Source organism: Lepidochelys olivacea, assembly GCF_965140295.1.
Source record: "Lepidochelys olivacea isolate rLepOli2 genome assembly, chromosome: 1".
NCBI lineage: Eukaryota > Metazoa > Chordata > Testudines > Cheloniidae > Lepidochelys > Lepidochelys olivacea.
The window spans coordinates 277,214,953-277,233,297 of NC_140411.1; the positions used below are offsets into that span (position 1 = coordinate 277,214,953).

Sequence of the window (18,345 nt, forward strand, 5' to 3'; positions counted from 1 at the left end):
GAAAGAGATCCTCATCTTCCATTGTTATTTGAGAACAAGAGAGAGTAAAAGAGCAATCATCCAACTCTGCAAATATCAGAAGATGATTTTGAGGAAGTCAACAAACCAGCAATTATCCACATAACCTGAAAAGAGTCCAAAGCCCTCTGAATTACTTTTAAACATTATTCTTTTTTAGGATAAAATCTTGACCCTTTGAAGAAAAGTGTCTGGAAGGGGAAGATTGCAGAGCATCCTTCTGCAGTAGCTGGGGAAATAAAATTCTATCTAGGAACTTACAGCCCTGCTTAGTGCAGCATCTAGATGCTTCTCAAACATTAATGAATTTATCTTTACTTTGCCCCCATAAGGTAGGAATTATTATTATGCTCATTTTCCAAATAGGGAACCAAAGCAAACGTGACTTGCCCAAAGTCACACAAGAAGTTGGCAGAGCCTCAACTGATAGTGGTCCCAACTCTCAGCTTCAGCTGCCTCCAAACAGTCATTTCATGTTAAGATAATAAATCTTAACTATATATTAGCAAAGGTTTTTTTTTTTTTTCTGGGGGAAATCTAGCTGAAGAGTTGGAACAACTGCTGAAACTTACCTCTGAGTGTTGGGGGGAAAAGCAGGGCAGAGAGACAGGGAGGAAGTCGCATACACAATAAGCTATAATAAAAAGTACATACTCTTTTTAACTGGCAAGTTATGTTTTCCAAATTATTGTTAATTATTTGCTACGTGTATGGTTTGGATTTCTGACTGTGTTATGTCTGGGGAATATTGCCAATTGTTTTATTCATAGCAATGCAAAACATTCTGACATCCAGTTACTTAAAAAAGGAAATGATCAAGATAAATGTATGTACATTAAACTGACAAATGTATGAACTGATTTTTAAATCACATCTGCTATTTAACACAATGGCCACTTTCCATATTACATTTAACACAGTTTTTGTTTTCTCAAACTGGCAAATGCTATGCAGGAACTGCTTAGTAATGCATAAGAAAATTCTGTTCTCTTGTCTCTCCCTAAAATATATTGACACACTTAAATCTCAGTGTTAATGTCTTGAATATTTTTCTTGAGGTTACAATCTTTTTACTTATTTAGAAAAAATAATATATTAAAAAATAATAAATGTTAATCAACCACTCTTGTTCCATTTGTGAACCTTCAAAACCACCCATACCAAATATCATGTGTTTGGGGATCCGATATATCAATAGTAATAAAATGCTATTTACCTGACAGCATTCTTAAATTAGGACTCTAGCTTTCTGACAGCTTGTGGCCTGATTTTCAAAAGTACTGAACACCTACAAATCCCACTGAAATCATTTGGGGCTATAGGCATTCACCATCTTTGACAATCAGGCCTATCTATTTGCAAAACATAAACTCCTCTTGGAATACCAGGTTAAAGGGAACTTTTGACTATTCAGAGAGAAATGACAGTAATAATAACACCACCTCTCTCTTATGTAGTACTTTTCATCAGTAGATCTCAAAGCACTTTACAAAAGGAGGTCAGTATCGTTGTTCCCCATTTTACAGATGCAGAAACTAAGGCACAGGGAGGTAAATTGACTTGACCAAGGTCTCTTAGTAGGGCCAGGAGCAGAACCAGAAATATAATACCCAGGACCCCTAAGTCCCAGTCCAGTGCTCTAACCACTAGGAAATACAAGAAAACTAAATTAATTTCAGAAACATTAAAATAACACACATTAAGGGATCATTTCTAAGCTTTCAATCTATTACACTTTACCTACATGATACATGCACTTTAACCATTTAAGATTAGAAAACTCAATACAATAGTGATTTTTAGGTGCGGTCAATTAACAGTCAGCATGCACAGCACACAACTGCAGTCTGTTATGCTTTAATATTTCAATATTAAATTTCTCTGGGCTAGATAATATCCTCACAATTGTGCATGTCCAACCTTTTTCATGGAACTTGGACTCTAGAGGATGACTTTGTTCAAGTAGTCAGCTTACTGAGGGTGCAAATTGAGGGATCAACTCACTTGGGTCTCTAAAGGATTATGTCTGGTCTAAGAAGAATCTTTCAAACATAAAAAAATATAGGGAGGTGATTTCAGGTCTCTAGTTTTATGTTACTTATTTCTCTGGTCTTATTAAGTTGGAAAGTAATGCCTGAGGCGTAACTATTAACACCTAACTAAAGCGCTAGGAACCTAGCCCAACGTTGGCAGTTGAAGAGCAAGGTAAACACCGTTGACAATAATATTTTAGAATATTATTTGTATTTAATCTGTAGTTTTGAACCTTTGCATTCCCCAGCTCAGAAGAACTTTAGCTGCTCCCCTAGTGGGGGGATGGGCAACTAGAAAGTACGCAGGGTGCCGAGTGGGGATTTTCAGGCTACGTCTACCCTTGGAACCAGGGGGGTGATTCCCAGCGCACTAAAAGTAGCGTAACTGCAGTAGCACAGGCAAAGTGCTGAGTGGCACCATAGGCTTGCTGCCCTGACTATGCACTCACGGTCCAGGAGTTTCCCAGTGAGCCCAATTAACGTCTGAAGGTGAATGAAAGAGCTATAAGATGGAAATTTCTCAAGGGAAAGCAATGTCTGACCATGAAACTGAACTCTAAACCAAAAAGCACCCAGAAACTTACAAATGTACTAAGGAAAAGGTTAACACAGAGTACTGCGTACACAGATTTTTTGACCCATTCACAACAGCAAGAGTCCTGCAGAAAGTAACTGAAGCATACGTAGCCAGAATCTAGTAAAATGAGGACTACAACCTTTGATTCTGTCCCAAAACTCTCTCCCTCTCCTTCTCCACATGATTGTTCAGATTTCAAAGAGAAGATCAATAAGAGCTACCACAATCTCCCCCTCCTGCTCTCCTCTAATCCCTCCACCTGCCCTAGTGTGATTCCACCCTTTTCACATCCTGACCTCCCTTGACCCCCACCATCATTCTCCAGTGCTCTCCTCTCATAATGCAAGCATGCTCTGGTCTCTCTGATCCTCAAAAAGTGAGGACTCAAATAGGGCCAGAGTCCAATATCTTGGTAAAATCAGTTCCACTTTTTGTTTGTGAGGCCATACTCCTCCTCCCCATTTCAGTTTTCTTGCTAGCTGTCTCAATTCCCCTCCCCTACACTCTATCTCTGGGTGCTCTCTTCTACTCACATGACTTCAGGTACTTGACAAATTGAAAAAATCTACCTCTCCACTCCTAACCTGCCTCCCTCCATATAATACCATATCTCAGCTAAAGATGACACCTCAGTTTTCTCATAGTAAAATTACCTGGAAGATTTTTTTTTCTTCTGAGAAGGTTGTGTGATTTTTATGGTCTAGAAACAGAGTTAAGAAAACATGACCTAGCCACTGTTTTGGGTAGTCACAATTGAGATTCTAGCGATAAATACCAGGACTAAAATTAGTACCTAAAGTTGGGGACTACTGTTACTCCTTGATAATGAAAAATCCAAGATTAACAAGTAGAGAATTATAGAATGTATCTATTGCCAAGAGTAGATGCATTTTAACTCCTTCACAGATGACAACCTCCATTCTGGCATTTATATTCAGCATTGCTCTGGTAAATATCAGCATGTCACCTTGTAATACTGACATTTTAAAGGAGCCATATTGTACTAGGTATGTGCGGCAAAACAGTAGGATTTTTTTTTTTTTTTGCTTCTGCACCTGGCATAGCCAGACGCAAATGGTTTATCAAGTGAATTACATAGAAGAAAAGTAAGACAGAAGTAAACTACATAAATGCTGAAAGACTAAGATTCTAACTGCTCTGTAACTTTCCAGATTCATAGGAATAATTCAACTCCCTCACAAAATGTCAGTGCTACTATTTCCAAAGCAAGGTTTAGAAAGAAAGCAGTCTTTCATTTCTTGTATGCTGGATGAATATCAAATCTTTGTAACATCTGTGCCAGCATTTGATCTAACATTTAGATTCTTGAAATCTATGAGGCTGCATTAGGAAAAACAGAAGACAGGTATCATGGCAATACCATTTGTAGCTCCAAAGCAAAGCATAACAGTTTTCAATAGAATCCATAATTTGAAGTGATTATAAACATTTGCATCAAGTGACAGATACAAGATACCCATTTTAGGAGCAAAACAATTGAAAAAAAATATGAGTAGCATATCATCAGAGTGGCAATTTATTTTTCTATCTATGGTACCTATATGCTCCCAGTCACCATGTTATATGAGCATCTTTTAATTTATTTATCATCTTTGAATATATTTATTCATATAACAACCCTCTAAGGTAGTGAAGTATTATTGCCCACATTTTACAGATAGGGAAATGATACACAGAGATATTGACTTGCCCACGGTCTCATAGGAAGTCTGTGGCAAAGCAGAGCATTGAAGCTGGGTCTCCCAAGTCCCACGCTAGCACCCTAACCACTGGACTATTCTTCCTCTCTTTCCCGACCACCGTAGTCCTTAGTGTGAACTGAAATATGTGGACAATTAGAAAAATCAAAATCAACCAAGTTAGAAATGTGTCAAGTGCATTTGCTAAAATACTTTGAAACAGCATTTACTTAGTGCTATAGCTAGGCTTGTAAGGATTACAGTTTTATAGGTAAATGTCAACAAACACAGATTTCATCATATACACAAACTGACAAAAATATCTGCAGCAATAATAACGGAAATTTCAGATAGACAAAGTAAGAAAAATATGCTTGAGAACGTCTTAGAGTTGGATTCAAGGATATTTACTTCGTATATGCTGATGTGATGTTGATAATTTGTGTTTTAACAAATGACAAAGCTAACTTTTTGAATCTCTCAATCTACTGTCATTAAATAATGATGGTCTGCTCCCCCATACTTTCTGCAACAGTGAAAATTTAAATAGATGAAAATAAAAAATTGCTAAAACATAATTTTGCATAAAAATGAAAATGTAATTTGATAAAATCTAAAAAAAAAGCTTAAAATAAACAATATTAACTGTCAAAATTACAAAAGAATAAAAATCAAATTCTGCAAAGCCTAGCTATAACATAATTAAATCACTATCAGTAGCTGGATGTTCCAAAATATCCATTTCCACAAATCCATTTAGAGCCCATGTGTCTTGTTGTAAGGGTTCAAAAACGTTGAGAGCACTTGGCTGCATGTTGTTGCTACACATGCAGACTGGTGCCAAGCTTGAAGTGATAAAAAAGGCAAAGAGGCTCCCCCCCCCCCGCCTCAGTTTCAATCTGAAATAAAGAAAAACACCAAAGACACAGAATTGGAGTGACAGAAGGAAGGGGCAAATATGGATCTGTGGAGGCCATACGGCATATTTGGGAAAATTAAGTTGTTGATGAAGTGCCATATTGCAGCTGATATTCCTCTAGGCCAGTGGTTCTCAAACTTATTTGATCAGGCCTCCCTTTTTTGTGTCTGTAGTCATTTACATCCCACCCCCCTCCACAAGTACATAATCCGCCACACAGCTCTGAAGGCAGAGCAGAGAGCAGTGGCTGCTGGCTGGGCGTCCAGCTCTGAAGGCAGCACCATATTGGCAGCAGCACAGAAGTAAGGGGAGAAATGTGAAAAGTGATATTGACGAATATCACTTTTCACAGCAGACTTAGTGCCCCATTGACACCCTGCACTTACTTCTGTGCTGCTAGTGCCCCGGGGCTGGCAGCCAGAGCCCCGTTGCCTCCAGGTGAGGGATGGGGGTAGGGTGAGGGAAAGAGTGCCCGGGCCCAGGTTGCAAGGCTCCAGCAATTCCCCTTTATCCCCGTATCTCAGGTGTGCACGGTCCTTCTGCATGAGCCCTAGCCACCTGGGGCTGACAGCCAGAGCTCTTAAAAAAAAAAAAAAAAGCAGCACACAGCTCACACTTCCCTTGACACATTCCTGCGCCCAGCCCCATAGTTTGAGAACTGCTGCTCTAGGGTATAGCAGCAAGAGCTGTAGCATACCAGCTCCTCCTAGATATCTTACTGTCTATACTATGTGCTCGGAGGCAAGCGCTGAAGGTGCTACAAGCACTAAACTCTTCAGCAGCCAGACCCTGGTGGATTACTAAATTATTTGTATTATCATAGCATCTAGGAGTCCTAAATCATGGACCAGAACCCCATTATGCTAGGTACTGCATAAACAGAACACAAACAATGCCTGCCTCAAAGAGCTTACAATCTAAGGATAAGGCAAGACAGAACAGATGGATACAGACAGACTGACAGGGAGAACAATGAACAAAAAAACAATCAACATTTACACACCTCAAGTAACACATAATTGCTTTACCAGCGCCGCCAGAAACTACCAGGTGCACAATGGCACCCTAAGCACAATGATTTTATGTTACAATGCAAAGATCAAACCACCAACAGTCCTCAGATCAGCTCCTAAAAGCAGTCCAATTCATCAATATCATCATCACATTGTAACCTTGCCACCCTATCCTCTTGGCCTGTAGGCCGCTACCTGTATCTCCCTGGGAGGTGCAACTGTTGCCTCCTTGCCAGCAACAGAGCGAGTCTGGCTGTCAGCCTTTCAGTCCCAGCTTCCAAGCCTCTCTTCTGCAGCCAACTACCATGATACCGCCTCTGGCCTGCTGATTCTGCTCTCCCAGTGTCTCTGGGTCTCCACCCTATCCTGTCCCCAATGACCTCAGGTCATCCTCTCTGAGGATTATGGAGCCCTCAATTGGCTAAATATTGAACTGGGGATTGAACCAGAAATGAGCCACAAACTTCATTACAGTTTCTCCCTTATGAAATTACTTCTACATTTCTCAAACTCTTGAGATTAACAACAGAAGTAATCCACTATGTTAGGTGACTGATAAGTGCTTAGTGGAAGGATGGAAACATTAATCTGATATAGCCTCAACATAATGAATAATTCTGGGTAAAAATATGCATCCAATTCCTTGAAGTCTCTCCGTGAATCTTAGAGATGGACACTGGGAGTCTGTAGAAGCTGCCCTAACTCTACTAGAGTTGGCTTTAAGGCCATCCGGTAGTTGAACTCCAGAGAGTACATAATAGATCTGCTTGGTGAGGATGATCAATTTGCACAATCTCAACACCTAAGAAAATTGTCAAATGCAATACGTCATCTGCAGGACTTTCCAAAATATTAGGTCCTATCCAGCTAACAACAGAATACCTGCATTACATTCATTTTATAGAGCAAATTTGCCCTAGGACCATCACAGAGTCTGTGGGGTAGATGGATGGACTGTTTCAGAAGTTGAAACACATTATCTTATCTTTATTAAGAACTGTAAGAGAGGGATGAGATATCAAAGCTTGGAGCTCGCCCACACACTTAACAATAGTAATAAATTACCAAAAAGGCAGCCGCTTTTTGCTACAGAAAGTGTAAAGAATGTTCCCAACATGATTCAAAAGGAAGGGTCCATGAATTTGCTGAAGTCTATATTCATATCCCAGAAATTTGTTAGGCACACTAGCAGACAGTACAAGTGCAGCACCTTCTTTCAGGGAAAACAAGCAGAAGCCAACATTCAGCAAAAGTAAGCAATCTAAGATGCAAGGTAGCAAAACAAGAATGGAGGCACCAGAGCCTAGTTTGAAATACAAATGGAAAAGTGCCTCCACTTTGAAGCACAGGCTTATGACAAGCAGCATTGTCACTGAGTGGAAGGAAGTGGTTTCACGATAGCAGTACGGATAAACCCATTCTACTACCCCTAGATTTTGAGTGTGAGACTAGAGTACCAAAAAGAGGTTGGGCGGGGATTTCTCTCCTTGGTTTAGGATTATTCTTCGGCCTAGACAGAGATACACTTAGTAAGCCTGTTATTTTTTCCTTATTTGAATATGGTTTGGATCTGATCCTGAAGGTTCCAGGATGGAAGATGCAAGCACAACACTTGCTGGAGTTTGCCTAGTGTGAGAAAAGTCTCCTTCCTAATAGGGTCTCAGAAGCCATTTTGTCAAAGTCGAAGAGTTTGTTCCCACTCACCACCACTCTAAGATTCAGTGGTGAAAGCAAGCTGGGAAACATTATCCAGCTTAGCAATCATTGTAACAATTTGTATCTTTGGTGGGGCATGAAGGGCAAAGGGGAGGAAATATTGGGATATTAAAAAACCCCAACGTTTTTTTTTAAAAATGGAGATTACTAAGTGACAACACTGTAATTAACTTGCATCATCCTAAGTACTTACAAGCAAGGAAATGATTAGGTAGGGATAGTATAAAATGACTTCAGGGGAGTCACAATGATTTACACCAGATGAATATTTGGCCAATACTATTTATGAAATGCATATTTTTCACCAAACCTTATATTGTTACTTTAAAAAACATATATTACAGTATTTATGTATGTTTTATTTTGCTTTTAATATCTAAATATTTTGTTCTAAAGTATATTCTAATTACACTATTATAACTTAATATTTGTCAATTGATAATAGGATTTGTATATGTACTTATAATTGCAGTTTCTTTAGAACAACACTTAGTGAAGTTTAGTAAAGAAAATGTATACTTTATCAACATATGGTAAAATTATGAATGCACATGGGCTTGTATATTATGCTGATCAATACATTCATATTTTGTGTTTCATTTTAGAAGGGTTTTATCTGGTGTTATTTCAGTTAATGATGAAAAATAGTATTTGTTTTTGGGTCAGTCATGGTCATTGCTTTGTGATGAAATATGTATTATTTAACTAGATAAGAGTATTGTATTAACTATTCATGGCTTCATGAGTGTGAGAAATGCAGCAATTAAAAAACATATGGCAATAAGTCATATCACACTACATCATTATGTATTTTCTCATATAAGTTCCACACACAAAGTATATGAAAAAGGATGTGAGAATTATTGTTTAATATTTATATTACAGTAGTACCCAGAGGCACCAGTGAGATCAGACATCCCATTGTGCTGTGCATTGTACAAACAAGGCCTGATCCAATGCTCAGCTGACGTCAATGGAAAGAATTGTAATGATTTCAATAGGCGTATTGATTTCAATTTCAGATTCACATATAGGAAAACATGGTCCCTTTCCCCAAAAGCTTAAATCTAAGGAAACAAGTGACATGGTAGGTGGAGACGAGTATAATCAAATACATACCATTTAAAATGTATTTGCAATTTGTACATTATAAATAGATATAAATGCCAACTATCCCCATCTTCCCTTCAAGTCATAATTCATTGGTGACTTTATATATGGCAGAAGTAGTTCTTAAAGAGGGATTTGAAGGACAAGATCTTATAGTTAAGTTCAGGGAGGACAGTCCATGCACAAGGGGAACCATTGAGAAAGGAAGAGAGTCGTTTGAACACATTCTTCTAGCCCTAATGTAACACTTTGTATTTCTACACCAAGGAGTTCAAAGGACTTTACAAATGTTCCTTAATGAAGCCTCAACTGTTTGGAAAAGAGAGTCTTCTGACTTGTTTACACAAAGGAATGGCAACAATTTAACTACAGGTTTGTTTCTGTTGTTTCTGAACCAATTTAGTTACAACTGGCATAACCTCTTTGTGTGGGCACATTTAAAACGACTTAAGAGTGTCAATCTAGGAGGCTGCACCAAATTTAACGAGATTGATTTAGAAACAGATATAGTTACATTGGCACAATTTCTTTGTGTAGACCAGGCCTAAATGATTTGCCTGACAGAAATAACAAGTCAGAGCTGAGAACAGAACCCAGGAATCCAAATTCCCACAGTCCTTTGCAGGAACTATTATACTCGCACAATGCCTACTTAATATAAGTTAACTTTAAGCTAATGACAACCCTGTACTGCTTAATTCACTAAGTTCTCACCTAAGCTTGTAAGATGAGGATGAATATTTTATTCTCATTGGAGTTGTACACAAATTCCCATGATTTTTAGATATTCTTATTTGGGCAACTATTAAAACTACAGTGAATATACTCAAGTTCACTTAATTGGGACACAAATAATGGGGAGATCATGTGTTTAATTAGGGTGTTTCCAAGGGAACCAGTTAAATCCAGGCATTAGGATGCTGATTCTGATTTCAGGTGATGCTTTTGTCCTGTCTCTCTAATCTCTGCTCATTTTTTGTTTTGTTTTATTTTGTCATCTCTAACAATTTTCAAGATGTCCATAGCTGAGATACATGCAGAAGTATGAATTGTTTCACTGCTGTTTGTTCCTGACTGTTCACTTGCAACCTCCATGCCAATTACATATGCTCAGTCCCTGTCTCTGGCACTGAGCAGGCAAAACACACAGTCCCTATCCCAGTACAGGGAATGTCCAATTATATGATGATCTTTCCAATTTTTAAAGACTACAACTATACTAGTAAAATGCTGTCATCTCAGGTGAGAAGTCTTCAAAATGACAACAAAATAATCTCCATCAAAACAAACCAATTAAGAAGATGCTACTTGATCTGTAATAACCTCTGTAATAAGGCAGAGATGATGGCATTTAATGGACAAATCTGGAAATGCCACATGCCTGCTTTTGGGTTTGTTTGGGAGAACCCAGAATCCATGGCTTCTCCCAGGAAGAGCTGAAGCAAGTCACAAAAAAAGAGAAAACACACAGAGATTCATACAAAATAAAACCTTACTAGACAGATTCTATTAGATTCTTGCAACACAAACAACAGCAAAATAGTATGAACAAAAATGATGATAGCTTTATAACAGCTCAAGAAATTAAAAGTCCCGCATTAATTAGAAATATTTACAACATATGGTAGTTGCATTTGTCTAAATGCACTCTAATAACTGAAAGTAAGTGCATGCTTAACAGTCTTGTGTTACAGCAGAATTTCTTCTACTCCTCTGATCTGAAAGGAAAATAAATTGATTAGAAACAGCATGTTAAAAATATTCTCACAGAGACTTATGTATCACTGCAGTGAGATGATAAAAAATGTTAATGAAAAACATACAAACTTGTCATCAGTGGGTGCATCATAGTCCCCAAAATACCCTTTCAAACCTCTGAAGCAAGCAGCTCTCCCACTCTGGTTCAGCTGCTGCAGCAGAAGCAATTAATGCAGAGACATGCCTGGATGGCATCATAGTCCCCCAAACAAGCACATTCTCAGAAGAGGCTCTCCTCTCCCTCATGATTCTAGCTGCCATGGTTAATAAAACAGGAAAAAAGAACGTAATGTAGTTAAAAGGTAATTAACAGCAAGATATGTGAAATCCAACAAACTTAAAGTTCATACTACTACTTTCCTTCTCCCAGATTCCAGCCAGGTTCTACAGTTTTCATCTAGCCAGACCTTAGATCACCTCACTTTGAGGTGGTCTGGGAGCTCACCAGTATTGCCTCCTTGTACATGGTTAATTGTACAATGAAAATAAGGATTTCACCCTCTAGCAGTGCTGCCAGGATGCATATGAGGCATCCGAGTATATCATACTGGCAGAGAGACTTGGAAACAAGAAGCACTTTGAACAGGGAAATAAGACAAAGCTCTTGTTACATAACTTGTACAACATATTATAAGACATACTATATCACTAATCAGTGACTATGAAACTATTTGATGCTTGTACAAATATAAAAAAATCCATCACATCCATCATATGAGATGGACATCTAATGAACAAGGAATTTGTTTGTGAAATGTATGTCAAGTAAGTTTTACAAACATTAGTATTTGCAAAATGCATTTAAAAAAAAAGTTTCAAAAGAAATGGTGTACTAAAGTCACATAATACCATGACAGCCTACGTGATGTTTTAGCATATGTAGCCCAGACTACAAGCAGAGTCTGACAAAACCTAAGCAAGCAGACCTGGCTAAGAATCAGGAGTCATGCTTATTATATAGAATTCTCAAGGGTATCTTGCAATCAGAGGTCACAATCGAGGCAACAGAAGCAATGTCACGATATCAGAGAAAGGGCCAATTCAGTCCTGCTCCCTGACAGTCAGTGAGGTCAGGGATTGCAGCAAATAATTGTATCAAAAGGGAATATTCTCTGCACACTTTTAGAACCATCATCTGAATAAACAAGGCCAGGTCATCTCGAGGTTAAATCAGAACTCTCTGCTTAACCTTGTAGCTGATTGTTTTATGTTTAATTCCCAATCAATTTCTTACATAAAAGAGGAACTTCTAATGAAAATTCTCTATATACATTTTACTTTGATATACATATTAAACTGTTTAGAAATAACAAAATGTATATTTGCAATTAAATCCTTAACTATGTCTATAAAAGATGCCCCTTTTCATATGCTTCAAAATGCTTCATATTAGAGTACAATAATGATGTAACTATTTTAAGAGAAATGACCCTTCATAGTTTAGTAAGCCTGGTACTCAATCTGCACTTGAAAACCACTTAAATAACTTATGCTTAAGCATATGCCACTTGCTGTATAATTAATGTGAAAGTGAGGTTAATTACTACCCTTGTCTGGCTATTTTTATTCCTTTATACTGAACGTGCCACAGGGGGCTAAACACAAGCCTTATCAACGGCTTTTTAGTTGCAATAATTTAATTTATGCAATTATAATAAAATGTCAGAAATTTTAACCTGATAGTGTATGAATAGAAGAATTATTTGAATGGTCATCTAAGTGACATTTTATTGTAGAACATGATCTCTGCAGTGCCGTGACAATGTTTACAAGCATAGAAGTTTCCTGAGTCACAGCTGAGGAAGCTAACTGTATCAATTGGAAAATATAGTATTTTCACATTGTTCTTTACCCAGTATTAATTGTATAGTATGAGATTTGTTTCCAAGCCTATTTAAAACTTGAAACTCAATAGTCTGTTTTTAAAATTTTTTTTTGAATATACATAGGCAAGATAAAATATTTAAGGCACACACACCAAGAAGCACTGTGGTGTAACGCCAACCTAAAAACACCTTCCTTATAAACAGTACAGACATATACATTTGACATAACTTGAAAAGTTTGTATATTATACATGTTAAAATTTGAATTTTGAAGTCATGGAGTAGAAAAGTGTATGTTATATAACACATCTCCTAAAGGTTAATATAAAAATGACTAGATATATTATTCTACAATTCCTCTATTAAAATATTTGAATAGTTTGTAACCATACCTATAATTCCTTGTAAAAGCATCTAAATCTAGCATGATTACGGTCTATTTGTGTAGATTATATGAATCTTGTAAAAGGTACAGGGCTTTGTTCATTTTATTTAACAGCACTATATTTTCAATATCTAAGTTTCAATTTTGGAGTCTTTTCTCAATGTTTTGTTTAAAAGAATATTTCACATCATCAAAAGAAGTTATAATATACTGCTGATCCTTAACTTTATTAGTAAGAAAAAAGAAAAAAACAACTCAAACGTGCGTTTAATATTAAAAATGTTGTCACAAGGAAACAACTTTTTTTGAACGCTGTAGATCTCTGACCTCATTAAGACAATTAATCCTTCATAACACTGTAGGTCCCATGCACAGAATAGAAAACCAATAATTTCTTCATAAGCGATGTCAGTCAATTACATTTTCAGTTCAACAAAATGACCTTGTAAAGGTCTTTCTTGTCCTAATCCAACCTCAAAGGTATTTGAACAGTTAAGACAGATGATTAGAGGCATTTGTATTATAACATATACATTTATAGAATACTTTATTTTCTTTGTTGTGGATTTAAAATGTATCATGTTGCCATCTGTTACAGGAGTTGCACACAGGAATTGTTTCTAAGAATTCATTTGTTCACCCAGAGTCATAACTCTGCACACTCCTAACTTATTTTCATGAAGTGAACTATCACATAATGTGGCACTTGAGGATCTTTTTTGAACATGCAGTATATACTTAAATGCTCTGTGTAACCTTTGTAAAAGGTTATTTGTATATCTAAATGAGTTAAACGTTTAGAATATTTAGCAATCCAAAACTAAGTAAGATAACCTCCTTATGTTTAGTGACTTTCTGGAAAGTAAAAGTAGAATCTCTGCCTTGGCATGTTGTTTTAAAAAAATAAATAGTATGGACGTATGTCATCCAAGTACATGGCAACAAATTCAATGATTATTTTTAATTAGACTTAAGTTCAAATGTTGTAAAACTTTATTGAAAGAGGAATTTAGCCAAATTTACTCTCCCTTAACCCCTCCAACCAAACCCATTTGGATTTAACTTGTTGCTAAAATTATCTGTCTTTTGCACTCGAAGACCTGGGTCACAACCTTACTTAGGGACAGGAAATAGTTATCAGGTCACTGAATGGTCAGATGAAAAAGGATTTGAAATGCTTTAGTACTCAGGGGTCTATTCATCCAAAATGACTGCCTTATGCAGTGTAAAAAGCTGTGGATTTTGACTCTGCACTCAATTTATTCATCTATAAATTGGTTGCGAGGCAGAAATATTTGTTTTATGTTACCCAGTTCCAGGTCACAGAAGCTAAATTTAAAAAAAAAAAAAAGAAAAAAAAAGAGAAAACTTCAGATGCTGTAAATTACTGTTCAGCTATCTTATTCAAGAATGATAAAAAATTGCCCTAAGTGGCTGCAGAAATTATGAGGCCTAATCTTGTTCCACCCATTGAAGTCCACATTAGTCAGTCATTAATTTAAGAAGCAGGAAGACCTCGCTCTATTGTTTTTAAATGTAAAGTCCCCCTCTACCCCCCTTCCCTCAAAGCCAGGTAAATTGCCATAGCAGCCAGGTGTGACCCAGGTGTCAAAGCTCTAACTTTTTTTTTTTTTTTAAATAGTTTGGGGCCTTAAAAGGTTGTTGTGGCACAGAAGACTGGAGAACATATTAAAGTCAGATAGCCTCACAAGCGGCTTACTGTTGTTCACCTAATATCATTACAAATGACTAGAGTCTTCAAATGGGAGGAGGTAGGGAATGAGGAGATGGGACAGTGAACAAATGGGTGGAACATTCCGCCAAGTTCAGAATCCTGTGGAGCTAACACCATGGAATTTGGAAGACCAGAACCACAGTGAGGCAGCAGGGTATCAAGCTGAGTATCTCCATGGCTGGTACTTACAGTGCTGGAATCACAAGCAAATCCCAATCTTACTGTTTAAAATAGACTTCTGAACATAAAACACAAAATTCACTTTCTAAATATTCAAACGCCAATGCACACTGCATTGCTCACCTCACAAAATAGGATTTATTTATTTATTTATTTATTTTTAAGCTTGTGAAGCAATTTTAAGATTGGTTTATTCCAAGATCACTGAAAATGCCTACGTTATCATTGATGGACAGAAGACTGGCAAATTAGGCACAGATTTCATTTTAAAGTTTTATTTCATAATAAGAAACTGGGCTACTAAAACTATGTAATTGAAGCTCGAGTGCGTGCACTGTAAGGCCCCTGCAGTCTTTTGCAACTTTTCAGCGTGCCGCTATTGTGAACTGGGTTTGCACTCTGCCAGCAGAGCAGCTCTGACCCATGGAGAGCACTCCTTCAGATCAACACTGCCTCAGGCTTTACTGCTTTCTCCAAGAAGTCTTACGTTTCAGGCATCAAGTTGATTTCTTCTGGAGATGATTAACCCAAACCCATGACAGATTTTTTCCAAGATATCCAACTCCTTATGTTTATTTTATCCTGGCTCTTTCTGGATGTACTGGACACAAGTAACCTACTCATTTTACATGTTAAAGGGCTTGTGGAGAGCCATTAATTCCTTAAAATGAGAAAATATTTCAATGTGCAGAGCTCTGTTGTGTGAGCTCACACTAGATAATGAGAAACAAAGTTACAGAACTATGATTTTAAAAGACAGACTCCCTTCCACACTACAGGTTTTTTTTAAATGCATTTTATTACATCTCAAGATAGATCTTATGCTTTTTGGAAATGCATTATTCTGTCACTTTCACCAGTGCAGTACTGTAAGAATCAGATATTGCTTCCATAGTCTGCCATAAAAATATAGTGCCTGGGAGAGATTATTATATTTTTACTGTAAACATGGGAAAACATTTGTTAAATTATAGAGAATTAATTTTGCAGCATGGTTACTGATGTGTTTTTAGACCAGATTTTAGAAATTGGATGTATACAAACAATTTGTGCATTCTGGGGACTAAGGCTTTTTATATGCTTTAACTGAAAATGGTCAAGTTATTAAAGCCTAAAAACAACTAATACCCATGTGTATTAGCTACCTTTCATAATATTCTTATCTACCGTTTGAACGACATACACATCCTGATATAATGAAAGCTTATCTGTTTCACAGCACTAGTAAAGGTTACTGAAAATATCTCAATCTCAATGACACTTCTGTCAGCTTTCATCTGAAGATATTATATCCAGACAACCACTAGGAATTTGAATCAATAAGTAAATGTTATTTACTTACTACATGCTTATATTTTCCAATGTATTTCCTTTCATTACTGCAATATAGGATATTACATATGTTAAACATGTTTATGTAAAAACATTTTTAAAGTGCGTACTTATATTAACCAAAAAAGAGAATCCTAAATTACCAGATGTATTTGGCCTAGTATAGCAAAGAAATTTAAAGACAAAGTGGCAGTCCTAAGTCTCAGTTTTCATGGGTTTAAGTTAAGCCTAGTAATAATAAATACAGTATAACAACATTTTGCACTTAAGTAACACCTTCTGTCTGTGGATGTAGATGAGAAAGTTGAGGCACAGACATATTTTAAGAGACATACCTAAAGTCAAATAAGTTGTCTGTGTCACAGCCAGGATGGATGAAAACCTGGACCCACTGAAGACAACAGGAGTTTAGCTATTCATTTCACAAGGGTCAGGATTTCATACCTGCTTTCCTGAATCCCAGTCCTGTGCTGTAACCACACAGTCATCTTTCCTCTAATTTTTGGTTAATGTGATCTGAAAACAACTTGTATTTTCATTTGCAATGTTAGAGAAATTAAATACATTTGTCTTTAAATAAAAACTGACTGATAAAAGCAGAACCTGTTAGTTTTCAAATGAATATTTATGAAAATCTATCCTTAGTACTTATTATGTTTTCTATATTTCTTATTATACTTTCTATAATTTAGTGACAATGATCATAAGATGACAGAGGACAAAGTATTACTAATTAGATACTAAGGCTTATTAAGAAATTTCTAGCCTGCAGGCTACATCTAACAATATAAAACAATATGACTCATAGAGATTAACCTTGTGACACTGTGCACATTCAGGAGTGAAGCCACCTTAATGAGTTATTTTCACTGAATCTGAAGACTATACACAGAGTGCATATGCACCAAGAGGTTCAGATGTACCTTGATGCATGTACTTCTATGCCAGTCGGTCACCAGTTGTGAGTAAAACTTAATAAAGGCATCAGAGTATAGTGTCTGAACTTCTGAGTAATAGCAAGAGAAGTGGATCCTGACATTAAAGATTTTCAGTAGGATTACTGACTTCCAACAGATTGATTCTGTTTCTCCATCTTGCACAGCTGATTCCCCACCTAAGAGAAATGATGAACATGGCTCACCAATCATATGGGTAGATGGACTGCACTCACTATCAGGTGGCCAGGATGATCTGAAGTGCTTCAAAAGCTTATATTCCAAGTGGGCCAGACCCAGCAGTTTTGTGCTGCTGTAGCAGAGTAATACAGCCATATTGCCAGTTGAACTGACTGTGGCAGAGATGGACTATGCCACACTCTGGCTCACGATTTACAGGAATTTTCCAAGAAGGAGACAACGGAGAACACCAGCAATTTGTAGCTGTCAGATCAACTCTTTGGGTCTGAAAGGCCCCAGACTACTCTACACGAGACCAGGAATTGGACTGGTCCCTAGGCAGCCCAGGATGAAGGAGTAGAAATAAAAGTGGTTTAAAGTAGAGCTGGTCTAAAAATCATGAAAAAAAAAACTGATTTTTTTAATTGAGAAAAAAAAAGTTTCACAAAACTTTTCATTACATTTTTCGTTTGTCATTTTAAATCAAAATTTGACAAAAAAATTTAACCAGATTTAGCTTAAAGCCATCTAACCCCTCCCTCTTCTAGTCCCAATCTAAGCAGAACTCAGCTGGACCAGAGAATCCAGTCCAACATATTTGATCCATATGAACGGCTAACAGATCACTGGAAATCACAGAACATGTCTTTCAGATTACTGCAGAGGGTTTTGGATCAGGCCCTAACTTCCCAAGAAGAAAAGCAGGTTATCGCGTGTGTGTGTGCGCGTGTTTAAAATATATTACAATTTTACTAAGTGCTAACATGGCCCATCAGTGCCACAACATTTAGGAAGATTTTGTAGCCTTCAGATGTATTGACAGGTTACTGTCTCACCTTCTCTAGAATTATTTTGGTGCATGTATATATCCCTCCTCCCATCCCTTTTACATATCACTTATCTTCTTAGATTGGTTTCAGAGTAGCAG

General features: G+C 37.0%; 1 protein-coding gene across 1 annotated transcript in view; it reads right to left on the reverse strand.

Annotated features, from left to right (window-relative positions):
• The window catches only part of LRRIQ1 (leucine rich repeats and IQ motif containing 1), a 182,454-nt gene that overhangs the window by 41,639 nt on the left and 122,470 nt on the right, over positions 1–18,345 (reverse strand). The gene's annotated exons all lie outside the window — the stretch shown is intronic.